The sequence below is a fragment of the Dasypus novemcinctus genome, chromosome 22, assembly GCF_030445035.2.
Source record: "Dasypus novemcinctus isolate mDasNov1 chromosome 22, mDasNov1.1.hap2, whole genome shotgun sequence".
Taxonomy (NCBI): Eukaryota; Metazoa; Chordata; class Mammalia; order Cingulata; family Dasypodidae; genus Dasypus; species Dasypus novemcinctus.
This window is the reverse complement of record NC_080694.1, coordinates 17,686,091-17,693,844: the sequence shown is the minus strand read 5'-3', so window position 1 is coordinate 17,693,844 and position 7,754 is coordinate 17,686,091. Positions and strand designations below refer to the sequence as shown.

At 35.8% G+C, this 7,754-nt stretch overlaps 1 pseudogene; it reads left to right on the top strand.

Moving 5' to 3' along the window:
- The first annotated feature begins 1,293 nt into the window (after positions 1 to 1,293).
- Positions 1,294 to 2,049, top strand: LOC101431535 (SREBP regulating gene protein pseudogene; annotated as a pseudogene).
- Positions 2,050 to 7,754: the final 5,705 nt, after the last annotated feature.

Sequence of the window (7,754 nt, the reverse complement as noted above, 5' to 3'; positions counted from 1 at the left end):
ATGGCTTTATCTCACCTGCATATACGGTGCCCAAAGAAGAAACTGGAATAAGTTGAATATCAGTCATGTTGTATTGGAATGACACTATCCTACATGGACTTTGCTAGATGATAACTCCAAATATAAAGATGTAGGCATGTTGTGTAATGAATTTCTTGAGAGCAATATCTGAAACAAAACCTATGCATTTGTGGGAAAGGTTTTGCCCTGGATAATTTAAAGTTTTATTTGTACAAGTATCATTTATTTGACTGAAATGAAAGAAACACACCCTTCAAACTCTGAAAATCATTTTGACAATTTGCTCTCTTCTTCAAATATGAAATATACTTAGAATGTGCCTAATATTGTGTGATCAGCTGACCTTTGCCCTGTGGAGATATCTAGTAAAGAGATACTGAGTGGTTTGTGGCACTCTTTGATACAAACCATTAAACATTTTTTGAGAAAGACTGTGTCACAGAATGGAATTATGGATTATGCATTTAAGTGAGAAATGATTGCAATAAAACTTTCTTTAATTTGGATAAAAATTTTGGAATAGGAAATACAGTGTTAAAGCTGAGAACATTTCCTTATTCCACTAATTTAAAGAGGTATTACCTGAAGGTATGTATATTTAATTCAAAATCTAAACATGTAACTATTAAAGAAAGCATTTATCTCAATTTATCTTAATCTATAATGTTCAGGAACTCTTTTCACAGAGAATCAAATTTCACCTGTAAGACCCATTATATGGAATAAGAGATTTTTACTTTACTTATAAGCTGTGAAGCTGGGCTTCAGGTATTCTACAACTTATTTACTTGAAAGAAAGTATGTTTAATTTTATCTTGTGTATTTGTTAAACTGAATTAATGTGTAAATCTATAATATAATTGTAACACATTTTCAAACATAAATGAAACTTTTAGCAAAAAAATCAATTTATCTTATTTCTTTCTAGGGATTCATTTTCTTTTATGACCAAACAAGTATTGCTAATTCATTCATTGTGGACCTGGTTGCTTGTAAAATTTCTGCACTTACAGAGAATTTTCATGAGTGCATTCTTCCTATTCCTATTCCCTGGACTGTAGATGAAATGATTCAGCATCTGAGTTACTACCTGATACATGACATTACGGTTTGTCCCTCACAGGTAATGAAATGAAGAAGACCTGAAGTACACACAGCGATGGCTGTGCCAAGGGCAGAGCCGCGGGTCGCGGAGCGCGCCCGGGTTGTTAGGATGGAGCTCCCGGGGCTGTAGGGGCCATGCCGCCCGGGCCTGCCCCGCTCCGCGCCGGGATGGTGCACCTGGCGGCCATGGCGTGGCTTCTGCGGAAGAGGTGGGTGCTCGCCCTGGTCTTCGGGCTCTCGCTCGTCTACTTCCTCACCTGCACCTTCAAGCAGGAGGAGAGGGCAGTGAGAGATGGGAATCTTCTCCAGGTTCAAGTTCATGATCAGCCCATTCCCTGGAAAGTGCAGTTTAACCTGGGCAATAGCAGTCGACCAGGCAATCAGTGCCGTAACTCCATTGAAGGGAAGCGTCTTATCACGGATGAACTAGGATACATTTGTGAAAGGAAGGATTTGCTGGTGAATGGCTGCTGACATGTCCACGTCCCTAGCACAAAGCAATACTGCTGCGATGGCGGCTTGTCCAATGGCTGCTGCAGCGCCTATGAGCACTGGGTCTCCTGCTGCCTGCAGCCCAGCAAGCAACTTCTCCTGGAGCGCTTCCTCACCCGAGCAGCCACGGCATTCCAGAGCCTCTTCATGGCAGTGGAAGATCATTTTGAATTGTGTTTGGCTAAATGCAGGACCTCGTCTCAGGAAGCACCAGGAACCAAACCCTGGACCTCCCATGTGAGAGTAATGTGTTTAGCGTTGTTCAGATCTCTGCAAGTAATTGACAAGTTGCGCAAGTCTCCAAGTAGCACAGCGTCAGATGCCCTCTGTCCTTGTCATCTCCTTAACAACAGTTGCACTAACGCCACCCAGCAGGACCATGTTGCCATCTGCTGGCCAAGAAGAGCAAGTCAAGAGCCCCTGGAACCCTAGAGTTCTCTTGCTGCCTTGCCCAGCCCTCCCAGGTGGATGTTTTATCCCTGCTTTGCTGATGAGGAGCAGAAGGCCCTGAAAACCTAAATGACAGACCTTCGATTTTGTTTTGGAACAGGATGGGTATTCTTTTAAATGAATTGATAAAACAGCCAGGGTATGAAATCATAAGTGCCTAGTATAGTGTCTTATACTTGGGAGGTATTTTAATAAGTTTATTGAATGAATGAAAAAAATCAGTAACTTCTGTGGCCTGACTCCTGACCCTGTTTCCTTTTCACCCCACTCAGTGCTTTTTCCTGGCCTCAAATACCTCAGTCATTTTAATAAATATTTGTAATTAAAAAAAAAACAACAAAAAAACCACCCAAATATGAAAAACTGCATACTAGATGGTTTCACAAGTGAATCCTACCAATCATTCAAAGACATCCTAAGACCAATCTTGCTCAAGCTGTTTCAAAATATTGAACAGGAAAGAACGCTACCATAATCATTCTATAACACAAACACTCTAATACCAAAGCCAGATAGATTCTATAAAAAATAAAATTACAGATCAGTATCTCTAATGAATATGGATGTGAAAATCATCAAAAATATATGTGCAAATCAAATAAAAACAATTAAAATAATTATAAGCCACAATGTGGCAGTTTGGTTTGATTTATGGATTACAAAAATAGATATTGAACTATGTTTGTAAATTGGTCTGTTCCTCTGGGAGTATTAGATTGTATAAAATTCAAATGTTTCACTTTTACTTGATTAATAGTGATTAAGTCTTTAGGACATGTGAGTAGCCTACCAAGACTTTTCACAAAAATAACTGCATGACAGAGGAGAGAGTGAGAGTTTTGGATGCTGGAACCCCAGAAAGTAAACACAAAGAAGTAGAACACACAGGAGTAGAGATGGCTCCATACACATGGCAGAGGCCTCAGGAAGAGAGAGAGCCTGATAGTCTACACCTGACCTTGTGGAGAGACTAGAGTATCTGATCCTGGAAAGAAATGAGCCCTGTGGGAAATACAGGACTTATCAGCCTACTGCTGATATTGGAAAAAGCTGGGAACACCCAGCCTTAAGAGGAAGAGGAAGGTTGAACATCAAACACCCATCTTGCTCAAACACATGGCAACAGATTTTGGTGAAGGAAGTAACTTATATTTTATGGTCTTTTAACTGTGAAATCCTACCCCAAATAAGTTATCTTTATAAAAACCAACAGCCAGACAAAAAGGACAAGTACTGTATGATTGTGTTACTAAGAACAAAATATAGTGTGTAACAGAGTGTACAATTAAAAAATTTATATATATCCAGTACATTTAAATGAGAAATGCATGTTTTTACTCAACTATGATTACTTTTTAGTTTTTAATTGTTTATATTTTCAATTATTAAATGTAGAAAATAAACACACAAAAAAGTCAAGAGATTACTGGTATTTTGCATCAGTTCCCCTTTGGCTGACTAATACATTTGGAATTCCAAGAGGCCCCAAAGAGTGAGAAACCATCATGTTAAAAATGATACTAAGATTTTGAAAGGAAATGGAATATGCTCTCTAGATTTTCAGAAATGCTGGGTACTTGTAATGCATGTTTCTCTCCCTAGTGGTCCATATGATATTGCAAAAGTTTATTCTAATTCTGTTCCTTTCTATATTGGAAGGAGATAAATTGTTTTGTATATTTCACATGTCTACAGCCAGATGGGACTTTGCCCCAAGAAAAATTGTTTTTATATAAACTGACTGTAATATGTTTTTTTACTTATTTTTGTTACTGTTTTAAGTGTTTTTAAAAATATTGTAAAACTTTATTTGGAATTCAGTGGATGGAGTGTAGCAGTTTTATATTATTTCTGAATTCCAGAGAATGTATTAGTTGTTTGTAAACTGTTCTCCTCCTCTGGATGTGGTATTCTATGATTGTATTAAATTCAAAGGTTTTATGTTTACTTGATTAAATCAAAATTAGGGCTTTGATTCAGACACATCAGTAGAGTGTGACTCAGGGCTCCTGCCCTCTTGGTGCTGATAGAAACAGACACTAACTCAAGATGACACACAAAAGGAGACATGGAAGAAGAGAGAACTTAGTAATTTTTGTCTTCCCCCATAACACAACAGAGAAAGCTCAAACAGCTAAACCCTGGGGTAGAAAGATGAGCCCTATGCCATCCTACAGCTGATATTGGAGGAAGCTGAGCACACAGAGCCTTAAGACGAAGGAGGAAAGTTGAATCCTTGCAGATATTAGCAAAAATTTTTGGTAAGAATGGTCCTCTCAGGGTACGTTGAGTTCAACTCTTTAGGGCTTTATAACTGTAAGCTTTTACTCCAATTAAATACCCTATCTAAAAGCCAACAGATTTCTTGTATTTTACATTAGCACCCCTTTGGCTGATTAGAAAACAAGGAATGTCTCTTTTCAATCCTCACTTTTAACCTGATTTTCTCCTTATTTGAGTTGAGTCTCTTTTAAGCAACTTATAGATGACTTTTTAAAAATTGATTTTATCAGTCTATGTATTTTGATTAGGGAATTCAAAACATTAACCTTCAATGTTGTTGCTTTAAAGGCATTTCTTCAGCAATTTTGTCCTGTGGCTTTATGTTGTCATATCATACTACTGTTTGTCTTTTTACCCTTGAATTTAGGCTTCCCAATAATCTTCATTTCCACTTTGTCTATCACCCTTGTTTTTTTTCCTTTCAGACTGCAGCAATTTTTAATGTATTGCTTATACTTCTATTCTTTCATTACATAATCTATTAATTTTTGTCTTTGAAGACATGGAACTCACCCACATTTTCGAAGGTAATTTTTTCCAGATACAGAATTCTTGGCTAGAATTTTTTTCTTTGTGTACCTTAAATACAGCATGCCACTCTCTTCTTTCCTCCATGGTTTCTAATGAGAGGTTGGTAATTAATCTTTAGAGGTTCCCTTGTGTGTAATGATTTCTAGTCCTCTTTATGCTTTCAGAAATCCCCTCTTATCTATGATATTTTCATAGCTGGCTAAGTCTGTAACTATTCTGCTTGGAGTGTATTTTCTTTTTGAATATTGATAGTTATGTATTTCATAAGGGTTGGGAGGCTTTCAATCTTTATTCCTTCAAGTATTCTTCCTTCCTATATTCCATTCTCTTCTCCTACTACAAACCCAATAATGTGGATATTTGTGAATTTCACATTGTCATTCATTTCCCCAAGACCCTGTTTCCTTTTCTTCATCCTCTTCTCTATCAATTTCTCTTTGTTTCCTAGTTCACATGTTCTGTCTTTGAAATCACTATTCTGTCTTCAAGTAATTCCAATCTACTCTTATATTCCTTTAATGTATTTTGTAAAATCTCATTCATTGTGTATTTCATTTCCATAAGGATATTTACTTTTTTTGCAGGCTTTCAAATTATCCTTTATGCTCACTAAGTGTCTTCTTAAGGTGCTTTATCTCTTTATTCATATTTACTTTCAATTTTTTAAAAATGTTTTATGAGAGCTTTGTGAATATCATTGATTAATTGTCTTAATCTTGTATCTCTTCTGGATATTTTATTTGTTCCTTTGCTGGTCCATCTCTTTCTGTTTCTTAATATGGCTTATACTTTTTTTCTGTTTTCTAGGTATCTGATATACTGGTGAATTTAATCTAATTGCCAAATTCTCTAATACATTGTATTTTTTCATAGTTCTTCTTTAATATTTAGTTCAACTTATTTTGAGTCTTTAAAGTTGTAAGGCTTACCTAAACAAAATCAAGCCAGGGATTCACTAATATGTTGTAGATTTTCTCCCAGAAATTAGTGTACGAAGAGTAGGAAAAGCAGTTTTTGTCCATGTATTATCCATTCTGGCCAGCAGATGGCCCTCATTGGCACGCCTTTCCATGGAGTTTTTTCAATCTCTTTTTCCTTTGTTTTGGTCTTGTCAGCACCTAGATTCAAAGCAGGTTTGCAGGCAGGATTCACTGAAGAAAATCCTCAACATCCCTTCACTTGTCCCTTCTAACAGTTAGCTGGAAGGAAGATATCTGTTCCCCTGTCAGGCAGCTGCATTGAACCAGAATTTTATCCCAGCTTAATATCATGGGGATGGCAGATAGTACTCTTCCTTGGCTGCTGTTGCTGTTTGGTAACTTACACTGTTTGCTGTTTGGACTCTTTCTTTATCTATTGTACGGCACTATCCTGGTCTGCTAACCCCAAGCCGCTCATTTTTTCCAATCCTTTTGTCACTTTTCACTTTGTTTTTCCGAGAGAGTGGAGCACTGCCTGCCTATTCTGATGACTTTTTTTTTTTAATCAATTCTCACATCTCATAGTTTGGATATGCTGTGTTCCTATTTTCATTTTTCTCGTGATATTTACTGATTGTTCTTGCAATTTGAATGTATTGTCTAATTTCCATATGTTTATGAATTTTCATTTTTCTGCCTGTTATTCATTTCTGGCTTCATTTCATTATGATCTGAGAAAGTTGGTTGTATAATTTCCATCTTTGCAAGTATTTTAAGACCTTCTTGTGACCCAACATATAGTGTATTCTGGAAAAGGATCGTTGAACACTTGAGAAGCATATATATGCTGCTGTTATGTGGTATAACACACTAAATATCTGTTATGGCTAGTTCACTTATATTGTCCAACCTCTCGTTTTCTTTATTTATCCTCTTTCCAGAAAGTCTAACCAATGCTTAAAGTGATGTATTTGAATCTCCAAATATCACTGTAGTTATGTCTCTTACTCCTCTCAGTTTTGCTAATGTGTACATCATGTATTTTGGAATAACCAGTTTAAATGTATAAATGTATATTATAGTAATTTCATTTTGGTGAATTGCCATTTCTATTAATATATAATTATGTTTTTAAACTTTTATAGCAGTATTGCATTGAAAATCTATTTTCTCCAATATTAGTATGGCTACTGCAAATCATTTTTGTTTAGTATTTGGATTGAATATATTTTTACCTGATTATGTTCTTACATCTGAGAGTTTTCTGTAGACAGCATATAGATGGTTCATGTTTTTAATCTATGCTGTCAGGTTATGTATTTTGATTGGTTAAATAATAAAAATTATTTGCCATAAATATATTAAGTTTTCCTGAAGATATTTATTTCAAAATAATGAAGTTCAATACATTAGTATTCAATGTTAATACTGTGAAGACATTATTTAATTCATCCATTTAATCCTTTGGCTTTTTGTTGTCATATCTTTCCATTTTCTGTCTTTTTACACTTTGAATTATCTTACTAATAATCTTCATTTGTACACTACTCTCCATTTCTCTTCCCCTTGTCTTTTCCTCTCAGGCTACTGTATTCCCTTTAGTTTCTCTTATAAATCTGGTCATTTGTTAACATATCTTCTCAGAATGTGTTTGTTTCTCTGTGAAGACTTTAAAATCATGCTAATTTTTTAAGGAAAGATTTTCTGGATGCGAATTCTTATCTTGCAGTTTTTCTCTTACAATATTTTAAATGTATCATACTACTTCCTTCTCTCCTCTGTGGTTCATTATGAGAGATTGGCACTTAATCCTTTGCGTTTATGTCCTATGTAATGCATTTTTGTTCTCTTGGTGCTATAGAATCCCCTCTCTATCTCTGGGATTAGTCATTCTGAATAGTAGGTGTCTCAGAATCAGTCAATTTGGATTTATTCTGTTTGAGGAGCATTGTC